Source organism: Dendrobates tinctorius, unplaced genomic scaffold, assembly GCF_039654945.1.
Source record: "Dendrobates tinctorius isolate UK_male_01 unplaced genomic scaffold, ASM3965494v1 ptg000203l, whole genome shotgun sequence".
Lineage (NCBI taxonomy): Eukaryota > Metazoa > Chordata > Amphibia > Anura > Dendrobatidae > Dendrobates > Dendrobates tinctorius.
This window is the reverse complement of record NW_027361870.1, coordinates 24,023,339-24,029,338: the sequence shown is the minus strand read 5'-3', so window position 1 is coordinate 24,029,338 and position 6,000 is coordinate 24,023,339.

Genomic DNA, 6,000 nt, shown 5'->3' with positions numbered 1-6,000 from the left:
GAGGCATGAGAAAATCTAAGTACACCCTGTTTGAACTTTTTGGTGTTATATACCAAGACATAATATAAAATATCTCGTCCTTAAAACGTCTTCACATGAGATAAATGAGTCCTGAGATGAACATCACGTGACAAATCAACCGTGCCATTATTTACTTACCAATGACTACTTCAAAATGCAGAAACAGAGAGTGAAAAATAAGTACACCCCATGAATTGCTAGCTTTTAGAATCATCTTTGTCAGCAATAACTTGAAGTTTCAGCAGGGGTGTACTTATTTTATCACACACTCCTTTTGCATTTTGGCATACTTTTTGATAAATAAATAATTATGCTGTATTATTTATCATATTACTTTCTGAGATGGTATTTTCTAACTTTGAAGACCCTCTAAGGAATTGGTGCTTTTTTTTAATTTTGTCCTAATATTTAAAAATTAAGAATTTAAAGAGGGTGTACATAGTTTTTCTTATGACAGCATGTACGATGAATTTATAAGATGTATTACATCACAAGCAGCAGTTTTTGGCCCTGTATACAGGTTTTCTTATGAAGCCGCAGGATGGGTGTGATGTGAAACCTACCGGCAGAATCACGGACTTTCTCAGAAAGCTCAATAACTGAGGAGCGGCGGTCGTTCTCCAGCTTTGGGCTGCATTGGCCGGCTGCTGATGTCAGTCTCTTGCTCCACACAATGTCCAGTTTCTCAGGGAGCTAAAATAAAGGAAACAAATTTCACTAAATCTGTAAACTCTGTGACCCCAATCTTCCAAAGTACTCAACTTTCATGTGTGATTCACAGCACTGATCTCCTTGTGTGGGGCATGGGGTCTTCAGAGAGGTCAAAGATGTGAGAACAATAATAAAATGACCTTTTTCAAAATTGTCATATATATAATTATATATATACATATGTAAAAATCCTGTGAAGTACAAGCCAAATGATGCTAATCTGTATATCTCTGACTGGTGGATCATGTAAGGTCTCCATTCATCTCACAGATAAGAAGAGGGTGATGGCATTTATCAAAGTGATTTTTACCTGAGATATTCAATAACTAAGTTTCACAACCATTACAAAGGGGATAGGGTGTCCTTCAGAAGGTTAGAATGATAGAAATGATTGTTTGAAGAGAAAAAATAATGGATAAGTCATGTGTCGTCCAGATACCGATGATAAGATGTGATACCTTATTCTCGAAGACTGTCCTGTTGTACAGATTGTACATTCGCTCCACCAGCTCCTCCTTTGTTCCCTGGAAGTTGGTAACGTAGATGGAAGTAGGAGAAATAATGTCTTCCAGGAAACAGTCAGGGATGTTACATAGTGGTGTCGTGGGAAAGATAAGGAATCATATATAAATCCACAGGAAACATCTTACTTAGTTTATGGTTTTATATAGAGGTAGATGCATCCGGCATAACTCACCTCTCCTCTGTAGCGGAGCTCTCCTCAGATGGGAAATTATCCGTACAGAAATATGGAAGAGTGAAAATTTGTAATCAGACAAGTCCTAAATGCAGATCCATGCTACAGAGAAAAAATAATAAATGCTGTAAAGTGAAAATAAATCAAAATGCCAAAATTGTGTTTTTTGCTTTCTGCAACTCCTCAAAAAATGCAATAAGATAGTATCAACAAAAACATCAGGTCGCCCTATAAAAAACAAGCCTTCATAAGGCTTCATCAGCAGCAAAATAAAAATGTTACAGATCTCAGAAAATGGTGATAAAATCAAATATATTAATAATTTCAGATTTTTTTGACAATTAAAAGGAAAAACTTAGAAGGCTTGATATAGACATACGGTAATCACACTGACCTGGAGAATCATATTTCCATTTTAATTTTACAATTAAGGCCATGAAAATTAAAACATAAACAAATCCAGAATGATAGGGTTTTTTGCAATTTCCCCTTACTTGGATTTTTTTTTCCATTTTCCAATACATTATGTGGTATTATGAATTGCGTCATTGAAAAGAATATCTCATTGCACTAAAAACAAGTCCTCATATGGTAATGTGGGTGGAAATAAAAAAAGATATGTCTCAAAGAAGAAGAGGAAAAGATAAAAGTATAAAAACTAAAAATTAACCAGTCCCTAAAGGGTTAAAGGCACAGACCCGTCTGTGATTTGCGTTTAGTTATTAGATTTGGAAAATAACCTGTGACAGTAGAGAAAAGCCATTGTTCTTTCTACAATAACATAATCCTGGATTGTACCTAGAAATGATAACTCACCATTATATATGGAAGAGTCTCCAGTATTGGAATCGTCATCGTCACTAATAATAATGACGTCATCGGAGCTGTGAAATAAATGTAACAGGTAATGAGCCTCCATTAGTCATTAATCCCCATCATGTACTTAGTAATGGAGGAGACGTGTGTCTTACCAGGTGGAACTGTCCGGATCATCTGAAGTTGGTAAGGTCAGATCTGTGGGGAAACACAACATAAATCTCTTATTAGAATATTATAATAGCAGCAACTGAGGAACATCAAAGAAATATATCCTAATATAATATTCAGTGTACCCCTATTTGTAGATTGGGAGATAGACCACATTCAGCTACAGTGACCCGCACTGTGCACGGCCACTATTAGAAGAGATCCCCTAATCCCATTCCTGACTTTACAGTGAATGTATGAATAATGTTGTTCTCCCAATATGGAAGTGTCCCGGACATTGGACCCACACCAATAAAGCATATCTGAAATAGGATTACCCCTTTCATTTATCTTTAATTTAAAAATGCACAGACCCTTCTATAATTTGCCTTTAATTGTTACATTTGGAAACTGATCTGTGACAGTACAGAAAATTCAGTGTTCTTTCTACAATAACCCCGGATGGTATCTAGAAATGATAACTTACTGATAAGTGGAAGTTCCTGCCCTATTGGAATCATCATCATCATCATCATCATCAATAAGAATGATGTCATCGGAGCTGTGAAATAAATGTAACAGGTAATGAGCCACCATTATTCATTAATCCCCATCATGTACTTAGTAATTGAGGAGACGTGTGTCTTACCAGGTGGTACTGTCCGGATCATCTGAAGATAGTAAAATCAGATCTGTGGAGGTAACACAACATAAATCTCTTATTAGAATATTGTAATAGCAAAGACTGAGGCTCAATATCAAAATAAATAAATCCTAATTCAGAGGACAGTACCTGGTAAACTCGGAGTTGGGCCCGAATTGAAGCCAGTGATGTTATCTTGGCCTGAAGACCTCGGAATTGGCCTCTTTCGTCGATGAGACTGAAAAAATGGCAAACATGTCAGATATATTCTATAACCATGAACCTCTCCAATCTATAATCTTACTCCATATTCCAATGATTACAGGTAGACACCGATATGAATGTGGTTTCCATTGGCCTGTGCTTATTTCATGTGCAGAATATGACGGGTGTACCGGACACTTATGGTTAGCTACGGATAGGGGCGGTGGTGACATTTGTGTCTTCATATAATATTATTATGTATCCTGTACATGGACATATTGTCACAAATATTACAAGTGAGTGCAGCCTTTTCTCTGCAAACTTGATCCAAATTATCACTCCATCTACTTGGAGCTATATTTTTGGTCCCATCATCTTTTTCTTGAAATTTTATCCAAAATATATTTTAGTTATTTAAGAATATAAAATGATACCTGATGGGAGTCGTCATCATCACTGCTGTCCTCGCTGTCAGAGAGAACTATATTACTCTTAAATCGCTTTTTTCGCATCATATTAGCACAAGTCACTCATAACACTCCTCTCTCCACAAACGCCTACAAAAACCCTCAACACAGCCCTGGATGACGGAGAGTTATATAGTGACCAGCCAATTGTGACATCATCGGAATTCCAATTGTGACATCATCAGAATTCCAATTGTGACATCATCGGAATTCCAACTGTGACATCATCGGAATTCTGCTATTGTTCTGTTTTTGTTTCTAACTTTATTTAAATATACATAACATACTGTACAAATACAATACAGGAGGAAATAAGAAAAAAAACAATTTTTCTAATTCCTTCACTCCTACCCATAAACCCACACTAAAGAAACATAGAAATTCCCAATATTATAAATTAAATTCTTCCATTTCTTAACGTTTCTTAGAAAGTTTACAAGTATTGTCACCTTTTTTCTTCATTCTGTATAATATTTGGTGAAAGTAATAGAACCAATGGTTCAAGTGGATCAATTTTTTTATTTGATTTATTGAGATCCCACTTATGTTTTATATATTTTCAGCCTTTGTAATGTTTACTTTCTCAACTAATCTTCTTAAAGATTAAATATACAAATAATCTATATTTCATGGTTTATAAATATTATATTTATTATGTTATATAATATTGTATATTATATGTAAGGTTATTATTATTAGATAATTATTTTTCAACTGGAAAACAGTCAACAAATTCCTCTATGAGAGATCTAATATATAAAGCTCAAAGTGTGTATATGTGTGTTTGTGTATGTTTGTATGTCCGGGATAGGCATCCGCACCGTCACAGCTACAGCCACAAAATTTGGCACAGTCACACGTCTGGACCCCGAGAGCGTCCTAAGCTATGTTGTTAGGCGAAATTTTAACCCCGCGCGTTCCAATTCACCAAACAATGTTGCCCCTATCTACATACTGGGGGAAAAAGTGTGTGCGCGTCAAGCCCCGCCCCTCATTGTGATGTCACAATGCCCCTATTTGCATACTGGGGAAGCAGTGTGTGTGTATCAAGCCCCGCCTCTCATTATGATGTCACAATGGTTGCCATGGCGACGCTGATGTCATCATAGGTTGCAAGCCCTGCCGCCGCTCATTATGATGTCATAATGGTTGACTATGGAATGAGGATGTGTGATGGGCACCGGACTATGGGATGGAGGATATGTATGATGGGTATATGGGAATGGGACTATGGGATGGCGGATATGTATATGGACACTGGACTATGGGATGGAGGATGTGTGATGGGTATATGGGCACTGGACTATGGGATAGAGGATGTTTTACGGGTATATGGGCACGGGACTATGGGATGGCGGATATGTATATGGGCACGGGACTATGGGATGGAGGATGTGTGATGGGTATATGGGCACTGGACTATAGGATGGAGGATATGCATGACGGGTATATGGGCACGGGACTATGAGATGGCGGATATGTATGATGGGTATATGGGCACGGGACTATGGGATGGAGGATATGTATGATGGGTATATGGGCATGGGACTATGGGATGAAGGATGTGTGATGGGTATATGGGCACTCGACTATGGGATGGCGAATATGTATGATGGGTATATGGGCATGGGACTATGGGATGGAGAATATGTATGATAGATATATGGGCATGGGACTATGGGATGGAGAATATATATGATGGGTATATGGGCATGGGACTATGGGATGGAGGATGTGTGATGGGTATATGGGCACTCGACTATGGGATGGAGGATATGTATGATGGGTATATGGGCACGGGACTATGGGATGGAGGATATGTATAATGGGTATATGGGAACGGGACTATGGGATGGAGGATGTGTGATGGGTATATGGGCACTGGACTATGGGATGGAAGATATGTATGACAGGTATATGGGCACGGGACTATGGGATGGTGGATATGTATATGGGCACAGGACTATGGGATGGAGGATGTGTGATGGGTATATGGGCACTGGACTATGGGATGGAGGATATGTTTGACGGGTATATGGGCACGGGACTATGGGATGGCGGATATGTATATGGGCACGGGACTATGGGATGGAGGATGTGTGATGGGTATATGGGCACTTGACTATGGGATGGAGGATATGTTTGAAGGGTATATGGGCACGGGACTATGAGATGGCGGATATGTATGATGGGTATATGGGCACGGGACTATGAGATGAAGGATGTGTGATGGGTATATGGGCATGGGACTATGGGATGGAGAATATGTATGATGGGTATATGGGCAAGGG